The sequence below is a fragment of the Babylonia areolata genome, chromosome 2 (assembly GCF_041734735.1).
Source record: "Babylonia areolata isolate BAREFJ2019XMU chromosome 2, ASM4173473v1, whole genome shotgun sequence".
NCBI classification, from domain to species: domain Eukaryota; kingdom Metazoa; phylum Mollusca; class Gastropoda; order Neogastropoda; family Buccinidae; genus Babylonia; species Babylonia areolata.
In genome coordinates this window covers 26,960,233-26,986,732 of record NC_134877.1, presented here as the reverse complement: position 1 = coordinate 26,986,732, position 26,500 = coordinate 26,960,233, and the positions used below count along the sequence as shown (strand labels likewise).

At 45.7% G+C, this 26,500-nt stretch overlaps 1 protein-coding gene across 5 annotated transcripts in view; it reads right to left on the bottom strand.

Moving 5' to 3' along the window:
* The window catches only part of LOC143279375 (cGMP-specific 3',5'-cyclic phosphodiesterase-like), a 206,681-nt gene that overhangs the window by 167,118 nt on the left and 13,063 nt on the right, over positions 1 to 26,500 (bottom strand). For 4 of the 5 annotated variants that reach the window (XM_076583407.1, XM_076583405.1, XM_076583408.1 and 1 more), the window contains exon 1: positions 3,477 to 3,893. The exons of the other annotated variant lie outside the window; for it this stretch is intronic. The gene's annotated coding sequence lies outside the window, so the exon portion shown is untranslated. Of the gene's footprint in view, positions 1 to 3,476; positions 3,894 to 26,500 lie in introns of those variants that run through there. 5 annotated transcript variants of the gene reach the window in all.

Below are 26,500 nucleotides of genomic sequence, written 5' to 3'. Positions count from 1 at the left end.
CCATTTTCGTGTTCGAAATAATAGATTGTTCCAGTTATGTGTTGGAAACAATGAGAATTGTGGTGTCTACGTTGACGTCAAATTCTCGGTGTTCTTTGTCACTATCGATTGCTAACTACACAAAAATCATTATTGATCACCGCTTTCCTACAAACGGGACACCGCTGACACTTTTCCATCACCGACGCTTCACGCGTTCCGTATATCGCTCATTTCCCACGGGCTACTCGCTGCGTGTTGCTTCATCCGACACCCTGACTGTACTGTAGTACGTTTATCAGCATTATCTTGACCCTGGCAGCCTCGCTTCAGCCCTGCAAGGAACGTTGGGAGAGAGAAAAAAGGTTTACAAAACGTTGAGGACCGCTGCTTTGAAACTTACATAGTTTTCATCTATAGGTATAGTGAAATGATGCTGAATTTCTGGCAAACAGCTGTTTGTGTTGCCAATGTAACGAGCACCACTCATAGCCATAGATTCTTTCTTGATTTTTTTTCTTCTATTTTTAATTTTAAAAAAATCTTATTTCTCTTTTTCGTCACAACAGATTTCTCTGAGTGAAATTCGGGCTGCTCTTCCCAGGGAGGGGGCGTCGCTACACTGACAGAGCGCCCCCCCCCCCCCCCCCCCCCCCCATTTTTTTTTCTCCTGCGAGCAGTTTTATTTGTTTTTCCTAACGAAGTGGATTTTTCTACACAATTTTGCCAAGAACAACCCTTTTGTTGCAGTGGGTTCTTTTACGTGCACGAAGTGCATGCTGCACACGGGACCTCGGTTTATCGTCTCATACGAATGACTAGCGTCCAGACCACCACTCAAGGTCTAGTGGAGGGGGAGAAAATATCAGCGACTATACTGTGATTCGAACCAGTGCGCTCACATTCTCTCGCTTCCTGGGCGGACGCGTTACCTCTAGGCCATTACTCTACAACGAAAAAAAAAAAAAAGTTGAATAACTGCAACATTTAGGCTGAAACATCAACTATTCAAACGCATCTTCAAGGTGTTCATAGTTTACGTGTGCCTGAAGAAACAGCCGTCTGTGTGTACAGTAAGACATCAGCGGCATATCCAGCCTGCACAATTTTAATCACCCATCGAGCTTTTAAACACTAAGTCTTCATGAAAACAGACCTGCTTTTATGAAGTGGTTCTGATTTCGACCGTAGGTACACTCAGGCACTTTGCCTCTTCAACCAGAAGCGCTGAATACGATATACACGTTGAACGCACTATGAAGTTTTTTTTTTTTTTTTTTCTTCAACAGCAGCAGGAGTAGCCACAGTCTGGGGGCACTCACTCCTGCGTTGCTAGCTTTCATAAAGCGTCCACGGTCACACAGGCATTATTACAGATGGATCGATCCGCGTGCGGTGATTGTCCCGGCTTTGATTGTCCCAGAACCAGCAAGGCGACAGACCAGAGGGGAGAAGGGAGGTGGCCGGAGGAGGGGGGGATGAGGGGGGTGGCAGTGGGGTGATGCAGTCAGACTCAAACAGCACATATTTCAGGGTCCTTGGTGCCGCGTGTTTTGCTGCTGTGAGGACCAACAACATCGTCGGCGGCCAACTAAACCACACGACAGTGTGTGAGGGACAGAAGGAGAAGTAATCACTACAGACAGACACCACTGACCGGGTGGCGGGTGCCGACAGACACCACTGACCAGGTACCGTGTACCGGGTGGCCGACCACCCGACAGCGTGTGAGGGAGAGAAGGAGAAGCCATCACTACAGACAGCACTGACCGGGTACCATGTACCGGGTGGCTGACCACCCGACAATGTGTGAGGGAGAGAAGAAGTAATCACTACAGACAGCACTGACCTGGTGGCCGACCACCCGACAATGTGTGAGGAAGAGAAGGAGAAGCAATCACTACAGACAGCACTGACCGGGTGGCGGGTACCGGGTGGCCGGAATGATAGGAAACGGGAGCGCCAGTGCCAGGTAACAATGACGTGGAGCGCTGCAAGCTTCGGCCAAGTGGATCTGAAGCCGGTGCACGTCTGAAGACAGACAGAGGGACAGACAGAGAGGGAGAGGACAGAGGACAGACAAACGGACAGACAGACGGAGAGGGAGAGGACAGAGGGACGGACATAGAGGGAGGCGAAAGACAGAGAGGGAGAATACAGACAGGCAGACAAACAAGGAGGCGACAGACAGACAGACAAAACAGATGGACAGATAGAGCGGGAGACTACAGACAGACAGAGAGGGAGACGACAGACAGACAGAAAGATGGACAGACAGACAGATGGACAGAGAGAGCGGGACAACAGACAGACAGAGAGGGAGACGACAGACAAAGAGACAGATGGACAGAGAGAGCGGGAGACTACAGACAGACAGAGAGGGAGACGACAGACAGACAGACAGACAGATGGACAGAGAGAGCGGGAGACAACAGACAGACAGAGAGGGACAGGACAGAGAGACGGACAGGCAGAAAGAAATAGAAAGGAACAGAGAGGATACAGACCGACCGAGACTAGGAATGAACGAGAGGACTGCAGACAGACATACGGACACCGAAGCAGACTGAGATAAGAGACAGACAGACAGAGGGACAGACAGATAGGCGTGGTGGGGTTGGGGGGGTTGGGGGGGGGGGGGGGGTTGAAGAAAAACGAAGCCAGCAGCACAAAGACGATTCTATCAACATATCTGTGAGGCCACCCCCCCCCCCCCCCAAACCTTGCCAGTAGTGGTCGGCCATTAATCTCTCTCTTCCTCCCTCCCTACCCCACCCCAAACCCTACCCCGATACGGCACAAACACGGCACGGTAGAGATTGAGGGAACGCAGGGGGTGAAAGAAAGAAGGAGAAGAAGAAAGAAAGAAAGAATGGAAGGAAGAAGGAAGGAGAAGGAGGAAAAGAAAAAAAAAACTAGGCAAAGAAACGAACTTCACATCTGCTAAGTGTATCGCACTGCCGAGCCTCCCGGGACACAGACCCGTCCCCACAATTGAAACAAACGAAACAAACTATAAACCACAGTGAAACTTTCTTCTTCCATCTCTCTGCTATAACCAAAGACCCTGTGTAGGTAGGTATAGGCAGTGGTGGTACAGGCCACTTTGCAACAACAAAAACACACACAAAACAACAACAACAACACAGAACAGCAACAACAACAACAACAACAACAACACACACACACACACACACACACCGGCACACACACACCGGCACACACACACACACACACACACACACACACACACCCTTTAAAAGATATTCAAAATTCGGTTAACACAGGAAATATTCCCAATCAGGTGATGCAAACAGATGATGAATATATACAAACAAGATTAGGAAAATTTGTTTATGAATGCTGCTGCAATTTACTGCATTAACTGATTGATTAATTGTGTGTTTTTCATTCATTCATTTATTTACCATTGCCTAACCCCCCAATCCCCCCCCCCACACCCCCACCCCCCAACAAAAAAAAGACAGATCCCTCACCTGAACGCAGTCTCGCAGCAGCAACCGGCAGTCCGGTCCTTCAAGCTCCCATCAGCGCCCTCCCTGTGCCACTACTTCTCACAGTACAGCCCCCACAAACACAGACGGCACTGTGGCAGACCCACAGCCATACACATATATCTCAGTGGGCAGACCGCCACACGACTGTACCAGCCAACGGCTCGGCAGCAGTTCCACAGCGCCCGGGCCCCGCCCCGCCCCCCTTGCTACAAGACTGGGTGGCGGTGGCGGTGGCGGTGGTGGCAGCGGTGCCTGGATCAGCGATACTACAAGGGGAAAAGCGTGGAGGTGGTGGTAGTGGGCTGGAAGCGCTCGCTACCAGAACAATGAGCTTCTGAATTTCTCCCTCAGGCTCTCTGGCCAGAGTAGAGTGCCGGCGGGCTGTGGCAGGCGATTCCTAGGCCTGGTGGGGGTGTTGGTGCTGCTGCCTCGGACATTCCACACGGAATGGCGCTGGGGGGGGGGGGGGGAGGAGGAGGGGTTGGGGGGGTGGAGGTGATGGAGGAGGAGAAGGAGGAACCCTGGCCGTTAACGTCTCTTCTTCACTGTCTGTCTGTCTGTCCAGCTCACTCACATCTGAGGCTCACTGATCGGCCCACTTCTGAAAACAAATAAGACGAGGGGGGGGGGGGGGGATGTGGTGGTTAAGCCATACAGATTATGCTCCTGTCCACGCGGTGTGCTCGGAGGTAAGATTTGAATAACACTCTTCTTCTTCCTCCTCCTCCTCCTCCTTTTTCCTCCACCTCCTCCTTCGTTCTTCTTCTTTCCTCTTAATTCATGATAACAGTAATAATAATAATAATAATAATAAATACTTACAAAGCACACTTTCCGAAAATCTGCTCTCGGTGCTTTACAAAACACACGGTTATATACATCAGTAACACACCACATTGGGATGCCGCGCTGTTCTTCAACATTTCAGTTGATCTCCAGCATAAATAAGTCAACCAAAATGGTTTTTAAAAGAAAATCTGGAACATAAGTGAGTTCGTGTGAAAATGTGCAATGAACCGGTTTGTCTCAGAGTCTCAGAAAATTAGGCAATTCTAAGTTTTTGAAGAACGACATCCTGTGACATTAGTTGTTTTTTTTAAGATTCCCAAAACACAACACATGTGGCTGAAGTTACAAAGGTTTTTTTAATTCAGCAATTCCTGTTGATATATATATATATATATATATATATATATATATATATATATATATATGTATCTATATATATATATATATATATATATATATATCTTTGCAACAACAACAAAAAAACAACACGCACACACACACACACACACACACACACACACACACACACACACAACCAAACAAACACACAAACAAGAACAGATCCCTCACCTGAAGGCAGTCTCGCAGGACCAAGTCTGGTCCTTCAAACTCTTATTTAAAAAAAAAAAAGAAAAGTAAAGAATATATATACATATATATGTATATATACTTCTTTAAAAATCTTCAATCACCGATATGTGTGACGGGACATTAAACAAAAAATTCTTAAAAAAAAAAGTATATATATATGATACTTTAATTTAACTGTCAAGGTGGGCACTACCCCTCTTTACACCAGCCCCCAACTTGTAATCACATTGTTATGTATGTAGATCTTTTACGTATTATATGTTCAGCTTCTTTTTGACTTCTTTTCTTCCTTCTTTTTTTAACCAGTGATTCCAGGTGGTGGTTAGAATAAGACTGGGTTACGTTAAGAAACAATGTAGCTTGATGGAAAAGTGGTGTTGCTCCTGGCACAAGCAAAATGACTGAAAGAGAGAGAGAGAGAGACAGACAGACAGAGACAGAGAGAGAGAGACAGAGAGACAAAAGAAGAGAGACAGAGAGACATAGAGAGAGAGAGAAAGAGAGAGAGAGGGACACACACACACACACACACACACAGAGAAAGAGAAAGAGTGAGAGACAGAGACACAGAGAGACACAGAGTTGCAGAGAGAGAGGCAGAGAGAGAGACAGACAGAAAGAGAAACAGAGAGACAGACAGACAGACACAGAGAGAAAGAGTGAGAGACAGAGACAGAGAGAGACAGAGGGATAGAGAGAGAGAAAGAGAGAGAGAGGCAGAGACCGAGAGAGAGAGACAGAGACAGACAGAGAAAGAGAGAGAGGCAGAGACAGAGAGAGAGACAGACAGACAGAGAGCGAGAGAGAGACAGAGACAGAGAGACAGACAGACAGACAGAGGAAGACCGAGAGACAGGTGAACTGTAACTTCGGGAGAAAAACTGAACAAGAAACATAAGAAAGAGAGCGCGCATGTGAGCAAAGACCCAGGTCTATTTACAAGTGTTTGGTTTGTCACGAGAATCTCTCTCTCTCTCTCTCTCTCTCTTCTCTCTCTCTCTCACACACACACACACACACACACACACAATAGCACCCAGCGCACAACCCCCCCCCTCCCCCCAGCCCAAAGACACACTCATATCTCAGTGTCTAGGCCCCCGGACCAGCTGTTAAGGCGCGCGGAACCTTACATAAATATCATGAACTCCAGTCCCCACACACTGGGCACAGGCCCGGGCGGGACAATAAAGCAGACCCCGCCACTCGCGGCATGGCAGGCTCACAATGGAAGTCCAGGCTCCAGAGACAAGGACGACGTGTTTTATTGAACCAAGAACCTTGCCCAGTGCTTTCCAGGTACTCCTCAAACGGCGACGAAACCTTGCCCCTTTTTTTCCTTTCTAATGTATACATATATTGTTTTTTCTTCCTTTTTTTTCCTTTCTTGTTAACTGTCCGTTTGTGGTGTATGTCCCGACATTTGTCACCTGTTTCTAAGCTCTCGGATCCGACAAAAAGGTAAAACCAGGCACATTAAAAGAAGACATCAGGGAATACATTTCGCTGTGTCGTCACCACGAACACTGATCCACCCGTTATCTTATAAGTTGCGGGACTGAACAAGCCGGGAAGTATCGCTGGCCCAGAATATACCCAGGTATAAAAATGACCTGAGCAGTTTCAAACCCGGAGTTTTAAATCGCCCACTGCATTTGATGCCCTTCTGGGCCAAAATAACCCCGCGCCCCCCTCCCCGTTTCGGGCTATCATATTCTGGATGTTGTATCAATGTATTCCACGCGAGATCTGGGTATATAAAAATGGTCCAGGCTGAAATTTACCCGGGTATAAAACATTCCAGTCTGCTTTAAACGCCGGGGTATTATTTAGTCCAGGGGGTGTTTTTTTATGTTGGCCTGTTGGGTCCTGTGACCTGTGTGTCACAGACCCAGTGTTGGCCAGTGTCACAGACACAAAGTTGGCCAGCTGTGTCACAGACCCAATGTTGGCCAGTGTCACAGACCCAGTGTTGGCCAGTGTGTCACAGACCCAGTGTTGGCCAGTGTGTCACAGACCCAGTGTTGGCCAGTGTGTCACAGACCCAATGTTGGCCTGCGTGTCACAGACCCAATGTTGGCTAGTGTCACAGACCCAGTGTTGGCCTGTGTGTCACAGACCCAGTGTTGGCCAGTGTGTCACAGACCCAATGTTGGCCACTGTCACAGACCCAGTGCTGGCCAGTGTGTCACAGACCCAATGTTGGCTTGTGTGTCACAGACCCAATGTTGGCCACTGTCACAGACCCAGTGCTGGCCAGTGTGTCACAGACCCAATGTTGGCTAGTGTGTCACAGACCCAGTGTTGGCCTGTGTGTCACAGACCCAGTGTTGGCCAGTGTGTCACAGACCCAATGTTGGCCAGTGTCACAGACCCAGTGTTGGCCAGTGTGTCACAGACCCAGTGTTGGCCAGTGTCACAGTTTTGGCCAGTGTCACAGTGTTGGCTTGTGTCACAGTGTTGGCCTTTTGTGTCACAGACCCAGTGTTGGCCTGTGTGTCACAGTGTTGGCCAGTGTGTCACAGACCCAGTGTTGGCCAGTGTGTCACAGACCCAGTGTTGGCCTGTGTGTCACAGACCCAATGTTGGCCAGTGTATCACAGACCCAATGTTGGCCTGTGTCGCAGTGTTGGCCAGTGTCACAGTGTTAGCCTGTGTGTCGAAGACCCAGTGTTGGCCAGTGTCACAGTGTTGACCTGTGTGTCACAGTGTTGGCCTGTGTCACAGTGTTGGCCTGTGTGTGACAATGTTGGCCTGTGTGTGACAGTGTTGGCCTGTGTGGCAGTGTTGGCCAGTATGTCACAGTGTTGGCCTGTATGTCATAGTGTTGGCCAGTGTCACAGTGTTGGCCTGTGTGTCACCATGTTGGCCCGTGTGTCAGAGTGTTGGCCAGTGTCACAGACCCAGTGTTGGCCAGCTGTGTCACAGTAACTGAGTATTAACGTTTGAGACCCAACCCATAGCACCGGCCACACCGCCATTTTCAAAAGGCAGCGCTGCAAAAAGTTGCATGAAAACAAATGTTACACAATTCACTTTATTTCAGATGATCAGAAGAGAAATAATCAACATGTAGCTCCAGTTTAATACTTGCAAATGCATGTGTCTCAGCGGACATGCGCGTGGACAGACTAAGACGGCCAGACATAGATAAGAAAAAATGGTTATAGATCCTCTAGCCTTTTAAGGCCATCGGGGCAGTGAATTCATATCCACTGTGTCTGGTGGGACTCGACCTGGGAAGTCCAATCCTTGATGTCTTAATCTTCACCGGCCAAACGGGGTAATCTTCACCGGCCAAACGGGATAATCTTCCGCGGCCAAACGGGGTAATCTTCCGGGGTAATCTTCCCCGGCCAAACGGGGTAATCTTCCGCGGCCAAACGGGGTAATCTTCCCCGGCCAAACGGGGTAATCTTCCGCGGCCAAACGGGGTAATCTTCCCCGGCCAAACGTGGTAATCTTCCAAACGGGGTAATCTTCCCCGGCCAAACGGGGTAATCTTCCGCGGCCAAACGGGGTAATCTTCCCCGGCCAAACGTGGTAATCTTCCGCGGCCAAACGGGGTAATCTTCCCCGGCCAAACGGGGTAATCTTCCGCGGCCAAACATGGTAATCTTCCGCGGCCAAACGGGGTAATCTTCCGCGGCCAAACGGGGTAATGTTCCCCGGCCAAACGGGTTAATCTTCCGCGGCCAAACGGGGTAATCTTCCCCGGCCAAACGGGGTAATCTTCCGCGGCCAAACCGAAAATTGGAGTAAAGCGCCCTGACGCAAAGGCACAAGACCATATCGTCACTGGGCCTCGAGCCGTGGATCAGAAGTCCACCATTTAACCGGTACGCGGTTCTTACCACGGCGCCTCATGTTTTTCAAAAGACATATAGATATACAGTCAGACAGTCAAACGAGCAAGTAGAGTCCATTTCTGTCAACGTTCTACGCAACCTGACTTTAAAATGCTTTGTCAAATCCCACACAAAGCAAAACAAAACTTGAACGGACATGACGAGTGTGACAAAAGCACGTTTGTAAACCGCGCTTCCATGACGTTCTGTTTCGCTGCATAAATGCAGAGCAGTCAAAGGATGGCTTGTTTCATTTTATTTTATTCTATTTCATTTCATTTTTTAAGTCCGTGAAATCACCTGCGCGGACTCCACGACCCGTCAGTGCTATACCCGACTGACTGACTGACCTAATGGAGCGTCCCGCTCTGGAACAAACCGCGTAAATCTCAGACCACTCCTAGTAGTCAGCGAAGTGACGCCATAGATCGAGCCTGCACGTGCACTGCGTCACACGCTTCCTCTTAAATACAAACACAATAATATACGAACACAACATGTCAAGTCAACACAGCAAAATACAAACACAATAAATACAAACACAGCATGTCAACTCAACACGACAAACACAGCATGTCAACACAACAAACACAGATTGTCAGCACAACAAACACAGCATGTCAACACAACAAACACATCATGTCATGTCAACACAACAAACAGCATGTCATCACAACAACACAACAAACACAGCATGTCAACACAACAAACACAGCATGTCAAGTCAACACAACAAACACAGCATGTCAAGTCAACACAACAAACACAGCATATCACCACAACAAACACAGCATGTCAAGTCAACACAACAAACACAGCATGTCAACACAACAAACACAGCGAGTCAAGTCAACACAACAAACACAGCATGTCAACACAACAAACACAGCATGTCAAGTCAACACAACAAACACAGCATGTCAAGTCAACACAACAAACACAGCATGGAAACACAACATGTTAAGTCAACACAACACAGCAAAATACAAACACAGCTTGTCATGTCAACACAGCAATATACAAACACAGCAAGTCAAGTCAGCACAGCAACATCCAAACACAGCATGTCAACACAACAAAATACAAACACAGCATGTCAACACAGCTAAACACAAACACAGCATGTCAAGTCAGCACAACAAACACAGCATGTATGTCAGCACAACAAACACAGCATGTCAGCACAACAAACACAGCATGTCAACACAACAAACACAGCTTGTCAAGTCAACACAGCAAAATACAAACACAGCATGTCAAGTCAGCACAGTACCATCCAAACACAGCATGTCAACACAACAAAATACAAACACAGCATGTCAACACAGCTAAATACAAACACAGCATGTCAAGTCAACACAACAAACACAGCATGTCAGCACAACACACACAGCGAGTCAAGTCAACATAGCAAAATACAAACACAGCATGTCAAGTCGACACAATAAACACAGCATGTCAGCACAGCAAACACAGCGAGTCAAGTCAACACAGCAAAATACAAACACAGCATGTCAAGTCAACACAACAAACACAGCACGTCAAGTCAACACAACAAACACAGCATGTCAAGTCAACACAACAAAATACAAACACAGCATGTCAAGTCAAAACAACAAACACAGCATGTCAAGTGAACACAACAAAATACAAACACAGCATGTCAAGTCAACACAACAAACACAGCATGTCAACACAACAAAATACAAACACAGTATGTCAAGTCAACACAACAAACACAGCATGTCAACACAACAAAATACAAACACAGCATGTCAAGTCAAAACAACAAACACAGCATGTCAAGTGAACACAACAAAATACAAACACAGCATGTCAAGTCAACACAACAAACACAGCATGTCAACACAACAAAATACAAACACAGTATGTCAAGTCAACACAACAAACACAGCATGTCAACACAACAAAATACAAACACAGCATGTAAAGTCAACACAACAAACACAGCATGTCAAGACAACACAACAAACACAGCATGTCAACACAACAAACACAGCATGTCAAGTCAACACAGCAAAAATACAAACACAGCAAGTCAACAAAACAAATACAAACACTGCATACCAAGTCAACACAACAAAATATAAACACAGCATGTCAAGTCAACGCGACAAAATATAAACACAGCATGTCAAGTAAACACAACAACACAGCATGTCAACACAACAAAATACAAACACAGCAAGTTAAGTCAACACAACAAACACAGCATGTCAACACAACAAAATACAAACACAGCATGTCAACACAATACAGCATGTAAAACAGAACAAAATACAAACACAGCATGTCGAGTCAACAACATACAAAACAACAGCAAGTCCCCAGGACACCACCAACAACAAAACTGAACGGTGCAGGCAGCGCGCACTGGCGACAACACTGGGACACCCATCGATCAATCAGGACACGATGACAGAGCAGTTTACCTTTCCCTGGGTGGGGGGTGGGGTGGAGGGGGGGGGGGAGAGACTGGAGGCAAGGACAACTGCGCGGCATCCACAGGCACCACCCCGCCACAACGTCCGTCGCCGAGGAAAGCAGACCAGGGTTTTGTCACCGTTGTACCGCGGTGTAGAGGGAAAGAGAGAGAGAGTGAGTGAGAGAAGGGGAGAGGGAGGGGGCAGTGTAGGCGAAGCGGCCTGTGCCTGGAAACGCACACGTTGTTCCTTCCTTCTAGCCGACGACAGCAGCAGCAGCAGCAGCAGCAGCGACGGCCTCACACGCCCACAGACCCACCACGTACGCACAGCCACAGCTTTTTGTGGGTGTCAGGTGTTGTTGGAGAGAGAGAAAAATGGGAGCCTTTCAATTATTCAGTTCCTGTTTTCCTCGTTCTCTTTTTGCTCCACCGGAAACGCTGCACTGTAAAGGATGCAAAATAAGTTTCAGCTCCACACGTCTCATCAGTGAATCCATTAGAAAACCTGTTCGCTTCTTCCCGCCCCCCCCCCCCCCTTTAAGGTTAACAAAATGATGAAGTACGCAATTTGTCTTCTTCAATATTCGAGCTAAGGAGCGCGTTATGTCCTTCCCCGTAAGGGTATCCCAACCAAACATGTGCCTACCTTACAATGTAGAAATCTCTACCTTTAGAATTTCGTCACGTTTCTGTGTTTGTAGACATGAACACTATGACTGAACTTAATGTGACATTCTTTTTGCCCTGTCCACTTGGTTGTGTTTGTATTGTGACATTTTCTACCGAAATACTGTTTAAACAAAATGTTGAGGTACAAGGGGCTCAATAGCCGAGTGGTTAAAGCGCTGGACTTTCAATCTGAGGGTCCAGGGTTGGAATCTCGATAACGGCGTTTGGTGTGTAAATGGTGAGGATTTTTCTTTATCTCCCAGGTCAACATATGTACAGACCTGCAAGTGACTGAGCCCCCTTCGTGTGTTTTCGCACGCAGAAGATCAAATACGCGCGTTAAAGACCCTGTGATCCCTGTCAGCAATCAGTGGTTTATAGTATGGAAACAAGAACATAACCAGCATGCACATCCCCAGGAAACAGAGTATAGCTACCTACATGGCGGGATGAATAAACAAAACGGTCATACACGTAAAATGCTACATGTCTGTATGAATTTCTAAATGAAGGTGACTGAAACCTGACTTAATGAAAGAGGACAGGAATGATGAGTGCCCAATGGCAGCTGTCAGTCAGGCTTTACCTAGGGAGTCAAGACTTGTACAAATGACTCCATGTTTCTAAAGCGCTTAAAGCTTGGTCTCTGACCGAGGATAAGCGCTATATAAGTATATCCACATCAAAAACAAAACAGCGTGGCCGTGCAAACAGCCAACAGCCGTACCACGTCAGTGGGGCCAGGAGCCAAGCACCGCTAATGTCTTGATCCCATTCACCACCAAACACCTGCCTGAAGCCAAGACCAACTCCACTCAGTCTTCCGTTTAAGATTCCTGGCAAATTGATGTTGGCGACTAACACACAGACTGCGATAACTTTCTCCCTCTTCCTCCAGTTCTGAAATGCCAGAGAGAGAGAGAGAGAGACAGAGACAGACAGAAAGAGACAGACAGACAGACAGACAGAAAGAGACATACAGACAGAAAGAGATAGGGAGACGAAGACAAAACAGAACACACACACACACACACACACACAGTGGGTGGAGGGAGAGAGAGAAAGATGAGAGAGACAGGCATATAGACAGATATGGATCAGAATTTAAAGGTCAACCAAAGCCCGGAGCCCATTTACAAACCCGGGTGGGGTCATGGAAATGGGAGCAAAGTGCCTTTCCCAAAGACAACACACCAGGCCGAAACGGGGCCTTGAACCCTGATCACTGGTGAATACTGGACCACAAGTCCCAACGCCCAACCATTTCCGCAACGGCGCCACAGAGATCGAAAGTACAGATGGAGAAAACAGCAGTCACACAAACGTCTGATGACCGAGCACTATGGTGTTCCGCCGACTGACAAATTAACGGACACCAGACCTGACACCATGACGCTGCCACCTCGAGACGTCCGCTTGGTCAGCTAGGCCACACACAGCAGGACCGGTCAGTCATGACGTATGTATACCACGTCACAAATGCCGACCTTTCGGGGACTTGGTGAAGAAGACCGGCGTGCATTAGCCAGCCCGGAAAGGCCCGGGACTGAACTGACATGCGGCTTCCTGTTTTTCAGACACCGGATCCAAACGTCGCTGGTCTCTGTCATTACTCATTGATCCCTTTCGCACACACACCACTGTGGTGCAGTGATTAGCGCGACAGACTACCACCCAGTAGGATGCTGCTGAGTCATTGACATGCTTATTCCCATGCCAGCTCACAATTCAAACAGCAGCTTTGATCTCAGCTACTTATAATCCAACCAACCACACAGGGCTAAATCTGGGCTGAAAAACAGGAGATAATAATTATTTATTGATGGGCCTCAGGGGTATGTCTTATTGACAGAGCCCCTGGCACTTCATGGGAGGAAAACGGTGGCTTCGAGTGAGATCATCACTTCTTGTTGACTGACATCTTTTCTGGTGGCACATTGCAACTCAGCAAGTCCTGTCATCAGCACTGGAAGACATGGAAGGTGATGCCTTGATAATATTAGACCAAACTTGAGTCAGTATCATAACCAGAGTAACTGCAACCAAGTATGTTTACTTCCCGACCGAACATGAAACCTCTTGTGATTTATTGCACTTGAGTCCATGTCTGACTTGGTGAGCTGACATTGTGGCCAGCAGTCAAAATCTGAAACCACCTTTTTTTTTTTTTATCTCTGATTTTGATATAGCTGGAATGGTGCTCTTAGTGGTCCTCTAAATTTTTGGCTGGTTGTTCCATTCTTCATGCAAAAAGGATGTAGTGTAATAATGAATGTTCTGTTTCAAGTATGTGTGGGGGAAGTCAGATCTGACTATTTCTTCATGCAAGCGTCCCCGACTCACAGCCGAAGCTTGGGCAATGTTGAAGCCATTTATTCCCAAGAGACGTACTAAGTCCATGGAACTCAACCAGCATGGACTCACTGAGTTTTTAAAGTTTTCTTCTTCTTGTTGTTGTTGGTTTGATTTTTTGTTTTTTGTTGTTTATTTTTGCAAGCACGTGTTTAAAGAATTTAGTGCGAATATGAGAATATCAGAAAGGCTCTTTCTGAGACCATTCTACCTTCTTTTTTTTTAAACATAAGATTTGAAAAGCAAGAATGAAGTCTGTTTCTCGCAAGTAACGAAAAATGTTTTCAGAAATATCTTTGAGAATGAACGATTCGGAAAACAACTTGAAACGTTATCTTAACTGGGGATGGATCAGCACAGTGAAATACCGTGGTTTCGGGGTCATTCTGTGGATCTTTCAGAAGGCTGATTAAGGCCAAGCTCTCACTTCGTTTTCCAAAAGGCTTCTCATGGTCAACGCAGTTATCCCCTCGTGGGTTGTCGCATGGCAGCTTGTATTGGATAGTGTCTTGTGGTTTACTGTGACAGCAAAAGTCTGGATATGGAAGGGGAAAAACCATGTTGGATGGTGTAAGAACAGCATCAGAAAAGGGTATCGAACACTACGTACAAAAACCATGTTGGATGGTGTAAGAACAGCATCAGAAAAGGGTATCGAACACTACGTACAAAAACCATGTTGGATGGTGTAAGAACAGCATCAGAAAAGGGTATCGAACACTACGTACAAAAACCATGTTGGATGGTGTAAGAACAGCATCAGAAAAGGGTATCGAACACTACGTACAAAAACCATGTTGGATGGTGTAAGAACAGCATCAGAAAAGGGTATCGAACACTACGTGGATGGTGTAAGAACAGCATCAGAAAAGGGTATCGAACACTACGTGGATGGTGTAAGAACAGCATCAGAAAAGGGTATCGAACACTACTTACAAAAACCATGTTGGATGGTGTAAGAACAGCATCAGAAAAGGGTATTGAACACTGCGTACAAAAACCATCGCGCTATAACTTCAAATGTCAAAGGTCCCATAACCTTTCTCGGCCATCGGGGCAGTGAATTCATGTCCACTGTGTTATGGGCTCGGCACTGGAAGGCAGGGTCTAATCCTTTCCTTCCACCGTTTTACCCTTCCCCAGCCGTGGACAGGTACCCTTTCACACCTGGACGAAGTGAGGAAAATCGGAGTACACTGTCTTTCCCAAGGACACAACACCATGCAGAACACACACACACACACACACACACACACACACACACACACAGGGCGTGGGGTGGGGGGTAGGGGTGGGGGGCGACTGAAAGAGAGAGAGAGAGAGAGAGAGAGAGAGAGAGAGAGAGAGAGAGAGAGAGAGAGATGAGAGAGACAGGTATATAGACAGACATAGATCAGAATTTAAAGGTCAACCCAAGCCCGGAACCCATTTACAAACCCGGGTGGGGTAATAGAAATGGGAGCAAAGTGCCTTTCCCAAAGACAACACACCAGGCCGAAACGAGGCCTTGAACCCTGATCACTGGTGAACACTGGACCACAAGTCCAATGCCTAACCGATTCCGCCACGGCGTCTCCATTGCTGACCACCTCTCTAAAAACCGGGTTCTCTGTCTCTGTGTCTCGCTGCCATTCATCCAGCGAAAGTAAGGGAGAAACAAGAGAAGAGTGACTGAAGTCATTCAGGGTGGGGAGGCCCGATCTATAATCACGTGAATAAGCAGGAAACGGCCCCGAGAGATGAAAAGGCCTTCCCCGCGTGGCATTCAGGACCTGACAGGGACGAGCGGTGAGTGCCGAACGACATGGCTAATGAGACTGCTGATTGGGCCTCGTTATCTCGCCAAGACACTTCCTGCGCAAGATACCAGCCGACCAGTTTGATCCACTCTCATGCTTCGTTTGTAATGTCAGCCCTGCCCATGTCCGCTCCTTGCCGCTTTTTGTTTAATCAACGGAATTCCGGTTACTGGAAATAATGCACATACATTTTTTCCCCTCTTGTTAGGCAGCAACCAAACAAAAAAGGGGGTAAAGGGGGAGAGAGATGGGGTGGGGTGCGTGGGGGTGGATTGGGAGGGGGAAGAGGCTGGTTGGAAGTTCGACATTGCACAACCTCTTCATTGCCATGGAGACGCATAATATATTATACATTAAATGCTCTCCTTCTTCCTCTGTTTATCTACCTCGCAGCTGAAATGAAATTCGCTGCGTGTGTGTGTGTGATTTCAACCTGTGCCTATGTTTCTTTTAAATCAATTTTCAGCATAATGATTATGTTCTCTCTCTCTCTGTGCTATTTCATTACAAAATGGCTATTCTTTTTCGGATTCAGAACTCTGAAATATCACACGAAAATAACATCCTCGACTTAAAAAAAAAAAAAAAAAAAAAAAAAATCCTTTTCCTTTGCACCCAACTTGTTTTCTGTAAGATCATACTTCTGCAAACAGCACAAAAACTTAAGGTGACGTCAATAATATTAGCTACCGTCTGTTCAGAAAGCGTCATACCTACGTAATTACGTATGCAACAGATTTGAGACAAAGCTGCCACAAAATGACAACGACAACGCGGTAGATTTCCAGTAATGAATGTTTTTCTTTGCACTGTACAAAATGAATTCCTGGTTAACATAACATAGATCCTGTTAGTGAAACAAATATTGGTCGAAAATAGCATATACTGACAGGACCAACGCCCTGACCCCCCTACCCCCCGCCTGGATAACACCACAGCCACGAACAACTTGACATCAAGGGCTCATTGCCGATATGTCGTTAAACCCTACGCGGTAGCACATACTCTTATCCGCTTTCGCAGGATGTCAGCTGACGACGATGGCAGATGAATTTAACGACCCCTCACCTCCATCCACAATCGAGGTATCTGACAGCTAGGTTTTTGTCATAGGCCCACCCACCTTTCAACTCAACGTTTTCAATGATTTCTAAAGCTTCTGCAACATCTTGGGTGACAGAATCACGAAAAGTCACTTTGCAACACGAAGCCTTTGGAGCGAAGTTGAGGTGTGTCGTCCGCCATTTTGAAGGCGTCATGTGAATGTCGGAGAGGGGTACTTATATCATCATCCAGGAATGACCATACAGAGTCTGAATGGATGCTGCTCCTCGTGATTAATTTCAGTGGACACAAATTCTGCATTGTGCCTATTGGACACTGAAGCTTGTGGAGTTATCCAACTGGAAATAGCGAGAGGCTTCTGACGGAATGTTCAGTGGCTGGCACTGAAATGAAACCGTCTTCCCGAATCAACATTTGGTCGAAATCAGTCGATGGGTTTTAAGGTCAGGTTCTTCAGAGCTTAGGTATCTTGGTTCGGTAGCATTGTTCGAGAGGGTGAGTCCTGGATGTCTGTGTGGATGGGGGGGTCCACCCAGCGCTCTGAGGGGGAAGTCCTGGCTGTTCTTTTGGAGTTCCGAGACGGAGGGGGGCCGGAGGGGGCAGTCCTGGCTGTCTGAGGGATGAAGCACAGGCTGTTCCTCTGGCGTTACGAGAAGGAAGTCCCCAGTGAATACAAGTAAGTAAAGCCTCCCTGCTTCTCAGGCCGGTTCCTGCTCAACGCTGGTGACTTCAGAATTACGTATGTTGTCGTTTTGTGAGACGCAAATGTTTGTCGTCACCATGAAATTTAGAAGAAAATAAAAGTGTCAGATCATCCAGCTTCGTGGAATGCAATCATCAGGCTGATTAACAACTCCACCTGTGAAACACTCTTCGATATAATTATGTTCACAGATTATCTGGATACGCGTAAAACAGTAACACAGAACCGTTCTCTTCTGGCGATAAAGAGCAGAACACACACACACACACTAACATGCACGTAGCCACCTCGACCCGTGGATAAATCGGGCAGCGGGCACATCAGTGCGTTCTAATCTCTCTATGCCTGGAGAGACTCCGGAAAGAATTAATGAGACGAGAAACGAGGCAAAAAGTCAACATTTTCCCCATCAAAACCGTAATAGATTTTGATTTTCCTGCCGGGGCAGAAATTATAGGGTAGTTACGAAACTTTAAGCGGAAACAAGCTCACCAGAAGGTACTATGCTGTCCGCGTGGCATACCGTTGACGAAGACGTATTTTGAAACTACTTCGCGTGGATAATTTGTTTATGTCACGCTCTTTTTTTTCCCCCCGCAAAGTGTTTCTCGACTGCCGGTGTAACAGCCTAAAATTACCCTCCTCTCCCGCTGCCCCCGGTCGGGATTTACCCCGGGTATTTCTGGCCTAGCCTCGAATGACCCCCGGGGTCCCTTGTAGTTAAATAAGATCGACCTCCTAGTTGGAAATTACCCCTGTTCTATGGGTGTAATCAAGCGATAAAAAGAGCAAAGGCAGTGTGTTCAAATCAGTTCGAGTTTACCCTCGGGGTTCATTACAGGCTAGTCTACACAGACCCCAGGGTAAATTTGGTCCAGCCAGATTTGACCCTGGGGTAAAAAAAAAATAAATAAAATAACCACCAAAACCAACGGGGCTACAAACAGACTGCGGCACCGGTATTGGCCATTCAACGGGGCCGCTCAAGTCGTGAGAGCACGCTTCGTATGACAATAATGAACACGGCCGACGAGACCACGGTCTCATTCGAACACGTAAAAAGAGTTTAAACTTTTGATCGACTTCCTGCGAGGCCTCGACAGTCTGTAAAAGGCGAAATGTCTAGTATGCAAGGGTAGACTAAAAACCAGGCAACTGGAACTAAACCGGAAACGAAAATGAGTCTGCGCAAGAAGACACTGTTGAGTGAAATCGGCCCAACAAAATAGATGAGGGGGTGGGGGGGGGGGGGGGTGGGGGGGGGGCTGTAACTAAAAACACATCAATCGCTCCCCAACACTGAATTCTGGTGGTTTACCATGACCATGCAGGTGGTCCTGAACGCGCGAGCGCGCGCGCATGCCCGCAAACACACACGCGCGCGCGCGCGCGCACGCACACACACACACGCACGCACGCACACACGCGCGCACTCTCTCTCTCACACACACACACGCACACACACGCGCGCGCGCACACACACACACACACACACACACACACACACACACGTGATGGCAGCAGAACAGCAGAAAGAGGACATAGAATGGACACACACACACACACACACACACACACACACACACACACACAGAGTCAAAACGAAACGAGACCAAACGAGACGAAACGAATCTCATTTCAAGGGAGTAGTAGAATAAGCATAACTGCTATTTTTTCATGCACCCCTCTTAGTAAAAAGAAAACAGTCTTAAAAAAACCCCAAAAAAAACAGCAACAACATACAAATCAAGATATGCATAGGTCATATTCCATATACAAGACGAGAAGAGAGAGAGAGGGAGGGAGAGAGTGGAGGAGGGGGGGGGGCGACAGACAGACAGATGGGAGAAGAGACAGTAGAGAAGCCCTCAGTGAGGATCTCTGGCTTTCCTCCTGTCGTGTTCCACGCCATGGAAGCTTCGTGCCCCTGAGCTGGTGCAGTTAATGACACGTCACGCACAGACTGGGGTCACTATCAGACTGCGATCCACACAGCTTCCGTCAATTGACTGGTCTGGCCTCTTCCCTCCCACTCCTCCTCCTTCACTTCCTCCTTCACCTCCTCCTCCCCCTCCTCCTCCTTCACCTCCTCCATCTCCTCCTCCTCCTTCACTTCCTCCTCCTCCCCCTTCTCCTCTTCCTCCCCCTCCTTCTCCTTCTTCTTCTTCTTCTTCTATCCAACAGTCTCAAAATCATACAGGCACTACTCGTAAGTGATCTGGAAACCAGTTCTCAATCAGTCGGACTCACTGTTCATCAGTTTATCGTTTACATAATTATGAGGAAGATTGTTTTGATTTTTTGATTTTTTTAGTAGTGTTCGCAGTCGAACTCTCCCTCTCGCTCACTGACTCATTCATTCACACACACACACACACACACACACACACACACACACACACACACACACACACGAAAAAGAGAGAGGTAGAGAGAGAGAGAGATATTTTTGATGCTAATGATAATGTCCAGAGCACAGAGCTGAGATATTCAAAAGAACACACACACACACACACACACACACACACACACACACACACACACACACACACACACACACATGTGAACGTATTTTCCAATCAGGTGTAAATTCAGTTAACTTCACACTCTCACGTTCATTCAATTGCATTCCATCCCTCACCTGCCCCCAATACCTCCCTCTTTCCCCGTACATACGCATGCAATCGCCCACACGCAATCACACGTTTTTATGACTAATTGCACAAACATAACAAAAATCAGAAGAAAAAAAATCGTCAGTTATATATCATAACTTTAATATGGCAGTCAGTAACAGACCTTTATAGTGCCTAACAAATGTTAGACTGTGGAAAGAAAATCTAAGGCGTGTCGCTCTAAAAATTATGGCTACAGCGGTTGTTAAGAGTGAGCGAGGGAGTGAGTGAATGTGTGAGAGAAAGAGAGGAGGAAGAGGTTGAGAGAGAGTGAAAGAGAGGCCGTGAGAATGTAAGTTTTATACAGTACATGTCTGTGTGCGTGTGCATGTCTGCTCAGTCGCGCGTCAACTCATGGTTATGAGAGAGAGAGAGAGAGAGAGAGAGAGAGAGAGAGAGAGAGAGAATGCGAGACAGAGACAGAGACAGAGAGCAGACTCAAATGGTTTTACGACGTAAACAACATCCCCATATCACCACGTGAAAAACACGCTTCCTCCCTTCCTCCCTGTGCACACTCACACTATTGATATAATATTTCCTTCCTCCGTATTTCATTAAAAACACACAACAATGATAATCTGTTGGTGTACAGGCACACAACATTGGTGGTCAGCTGGAGAGATAGAGACAGAGACAGACAGACAGAGAGAACGTCAGACAGAAAAACAGACGGCCAATGCTAATGGCCCATGGTAAACGTGGGAGAAGTAAGGTAAACGGAGAGGAACAAGCAGTCAGTCTGCAGGGAACCTTGCAGTTAATGGCTTCACTATTGTTATGTAAACAGCCCTGTGATGCTTCGTGCCCTGGTGTACTGTGTGGCAAGATACTGCGGATACACCGGACAGAGGCAGAGAAACATACAGAGTGGATACATAGGACAGAGACAGAGAAACACTGAGTGGATACATCAGACAGAGACAGAGAAACAGACAGAGCGGATACATCAGGCAGAGATAGAGAAACAGACAGAGTGGATACATCAGACACAGAGAGAGACAGAGAGAGAGAGAGAGAGACAGAGAAACAGACACAGAGTGGATACATCAGACAGAGACAGAGAAACAGACAGAGCGGATATATCGGGCAGAGATAGAGAAACAGACAGTGGATACATCAGACAGAGAGAGAGAGAGAGACAGAGAGAGAGAAACAGACACAGAGTGGATACATCAGACAGAGATAGAGAAACAGGGGATACATCAGACAGAGAGAGAGATAGAGAAATAGACACAGAGTGTATACATCAGACAGAGATGAACAGACACACACACACACACACACACACACACACACACACACACACACACACACACATATATATATATATATGTGTGTGTGTGTGTGTGTGTGTGTGTCTGTTCATCTCTGTCTGATGTATACACTGATGTATATATATATATATATATATATATATATATATATATATATATATATATATACACCACAGCTGAGTAGAAAAGCAAAAGTGTCAGCCGTGCAAAACTGTATGAAGCGTTTTTTCATATTTTGTTTTACAATTCCATTGCAGTTGATGTTAGTGTTACACAAACCTTGGGAGCTGTCACAGCGTCAGTGACAGCTGGGCAGAAGACGGAGCAAAAGTGTCAGCCGTGCGAAACTGTATGAAGATTTGTTTCAAGGTGCGGTTATTTTATTTCAGTGATTTACATTCAGTGTATCTTTCATTCAAGTTATATTTCACAGAATTTACTTACTTTTTTTTTTTTACAATTTTTTTTTTTTTATAATTTTATTGCAATTCATGCTAGCGTTTTAAACAAACTTGGGGACTGCTATCATGACCTGACCAACTCAGTGGATTTGAACGCAGGTTTTTTGTTCTCTCTCTCTCTCTCTCTTTGGCATACCTCACTTGAAAAGCATAATTTCTTTCAGATACATTTCATTTTCAATCAGTCAATATCTCTCAAAGTCTACTTTCATCACCTTAAGTATATAAACTTACGAAGGTGTCTTGTTAAGTTTAGAATTGGTACGTCCCCCCATAAAACATAGTTATTTGCGATACAGACCCCATTTAGATAATGATAGCTATTGTCCTTTTTGTCGTAATGCCATTGAAAATGAAGTGCATTTTCTTTTTGTGTGTCACAAATATCAGGATCTGAGAGAAGATTTGATACCAGTTAAGTATTACAGATATCCGTCATTCTTCAAGCTTTCTTTGATTCTAGCCTGTGAAAACGTTGATATTATAACAAAAATTTCTTTGTTTATATATAGAGCACTTAGCCTCAGAAAAGAGTGTCTCAATAATATTTCAAATAATGCATGATGTTTTTTTCCGTAAAACTGTGTACTCCTATTGTTATGGGCCAGAGCCCTGACAATTAAAACATTTTTGACTTTGACTTTGACTCTCTGTCTCTCTCCTTCTTTCCTTTACTATAGATACAGAGGTTTAACTGACAATGATTTAATTTTCCCACTATGTAAAGAAGACGAGGTACATTTTGTTTTTCGTTGTCCAGCTCTTTGTAGAATTAGAGAAAAATATATACCACCTAAGTACTATCGACAGTCATGTTTATTCAAGCTGAGTTTATTATTGTCATCCACGAGACTTGCTGATATATGGAATCTGGCACTGTTTTAACACCAGGCATTTAAATTTCGGGATATCGTGACATCTTAAGATGCTGTACTTCATTGCAGTGTTTATGTAATATGTGTACTTATTATGGTTGGTTATGTATTTTCATTTTGTTTGTTATTACTTATATTGTCACTTACCCCTTCATAAGGGGCCTAGGCCTATTGATGAATAAATAAATAATCTAATAATAATCTAATCTCTCTCCTTCTCAAGCAGATGTGGTGAAGTGTATACAGATAAAACCACACGCTCTCACACCTTCTTCAAAACATGAAACGAAGGGTGGGCCTAACCGTGTTTACCTCAGTCTGGCTGTCAGCCGAGCCAGCCACGGAGGCAGTCCGGTTCTCACAATCAATTTTTGCCCCTTAGGTCTGCGAGGGATGCGAACAAAGCCGCGGCCATTGCCAGAAAGTGCTCCATGCTTTGGCTCAATTCCTCAGGGCAGTCTGTGTTATCAGACTTCGATTTCCTCATTTATGGCGCATGTAAAAGAACCCACGGCAACAGAAAAGGTGTCCCTGATATATATATATATATATATATATATATATATATATATATATATATACACATTTTTTCTCCTGATTATCATCATTATTACTATTATCATTATTATTATCTTAGATCCACTTTAATAAAAACAAATACACTTGCAATCACAAAAAGGCGAAGCGATCTCCCATGGGAGAGCAGCCCGAATATCAGAGAAACCTGTTGTGACAAAAATGATCAAATACAATACGACACAACAGTGTTATATAGTCCTACTGCTGAACGTGTATTTAAGGCGTTTGATTGCTTCTGGAACAGCACATATTATGTCAAACAGCGTTTCGAAAAAAAAATTACGCTATGCCAGTTCTAGATTTGACGCACGTCGGTATGATAAGCAGATAATCGATTTGTTCATTGCATGATGTGGTCATGTTGGGCATCATATAACGATGGAGTCTCCCGTCGGTCCGACGGATGAGTAGGCAGGCAGGCTTATCTGTCGGTGTGTGTCCTCATATGGGAGAATAGGCCGATTCTGGATGCGCAGCACTTCCCACAGGTGATGCAAGGGAAAACGTCTCCAGAAGTTGAGCCCTGCTTCCTTCGCTCACGCTTCTCCTTAATGGCCAGCGTTCTCTTGTTTTCAAGATGCCACTAGAGCACAGCATCCTCCAGCAAGAGCGGTCAATGGCATCAGTTTCCCTGCCGGAAAGCATCATATAACAGAAGAGAGCAAAAGAACATACTATGTTGAATGTTTCACTTTTCACTTTCATGGAAGTGTCGAAGCGTGCGGACTAATCCATATACGCTACACACCACATCTGTTTTTTTTAATTAAAAAAAAAGGTGGAAGCATATGCCTCACCCTCACTGATACTGAACGCGCTGAGAAAGAACGTGCTAAGCGCATATACACGATGCTTTATGCTTACCATTTCTCTGGCTCGCTGTGTGTGTGTGTGTGTGTGTGTGTGTGTGTGTGTGTGGATAAGACCAGCGATGTGCTGTTCGCAACGATATCTTAATGATTCCGACCAAGACAGCCTATGTCTCATGCTGTCTTATGCTATATGCACATGGCAGAACATTTTGTATTACGAGCAGTGGGTACATGTCTTTCGTTCGTTTGATACTATACTATACCATACTATACTCTCTCTCTCTCTCTCTCTCTCTCTCTCTCTCTCTCTCACACACACACACACACACACACACACAATCACACACACACACACACACACACACACACACACACACACACACACACACACACACACACACACTTTCCTGCACGGGAAAAGCGGATACGACCTTGGCGACAGGGCGGGGAGGGGAAGAAGGGGGAGGGTGTTGTGTGGGGCGGGACAGCGGGGGGTATGGGGGGTGGGCGGGGGGTAGAGGGTGTGTCCACACGAGTCTGATATAGCTGAGTCAATAGCGGTGTGATGTCTAATGTTGTCGGCCTGTAAATCTCACCAAGACCCGCGTCACACGACTGGACAGTGCGCACACACACACACACACACACATATATATATATATATATATATATATATAAACACACACACACACACACACACACACACACACACACACACATATATATATATATATATATATATATATATATATATAAACACACACAGATATATATATATATATATATATATATATAAACACACACACACACACACACACACACACACACACACACACACACACACACACACTAATATCACTGATAGTGAAAAGACGCAAAACTAAAGAATGAACACACACACACACACACACACACACACACACACACACACACACTAGTCTTTTGCAAGATGAGTTTCCAGTCTAAAGGACCTAACAACGCGTATGGTGCGAACTGATCCATAAAGGCCACACCACATCTGCGGATTTTGTTTGTCTGTTTGTTTCCCAGCAACTGCTTGCCATGCTCATAAACCTCGCAAGGCCTTGAGAGACTATCGCTGGTTTATGTAAAATATTAACTTGAAATGGTATAATGAAAATAAATAAGCACACAAGTAAAATTCTTCGAATATGAAGGAATGACTTATGTAGAGCGCAAATAATTCAAATGAAACAAAAATAAAAATATATATATAAACTTGTGCGCATGAACACCACACGTGCATGCAAACACAGGCGAACACACACGCACACGCGCGCGCGCGTGCGCGCATGCCAGCACGCATGTACGTTTGTCGGTCGAAGGCTGGATCTGTGTGTCGGTGACAAACACACACACTCACAGTCTCTCTCTCTCTCTCTCTCTCTCTCTCAGTGCTATACATAATTATAGTGTGTGTGTGTGTGTGTGTGTGTGTTTGTATGTATGTATGTATGTGTGTGTGTGTGTGTGTGTGTGTGTGTGTGTGTGTGTGTGTGTTGCGGAAACCAGAGAACACTTTTTACCATCAGAACTAAAACTGCTTCCTCAGTAATCTGCAAGACTGGACAAAATAAGGGACCCATATAATCATCTAGAGGCCTTACAGATTATCTACTGTCTTGCTTCCAACAGAGTCGATATTGACATTCTGGGTGTGTGTGGATGCATGCTTTTGTGTGTGTGTGTGTGTGTGTGTGTGTGTGTGTGTGTGTGTGTGTGTGTGTGTGTGTGTGTGTGACTTGACTTGACTTGACTTCATTTATTGTCATAAAATCCCGAAGGATTAATAGACACAACAAAGAACAAAGGGAACAAAGAAATAAACGGTCATCTAATACGCATGCACTGAAATACATAGTTGGCGAGTGTTTTTTGACAGTCATCGCAGGTGAATAAATCACTTGGTTTTAGGATATTGTTTTGTATTTTTCTAGAGATCACATTTGATTGATGATCATACTGCTGTATAGTTGTGATAAGATGGTTTCGCAAATTATGAAATAAGATACACGTATCTAAGAAATGTAATTCATCTTCA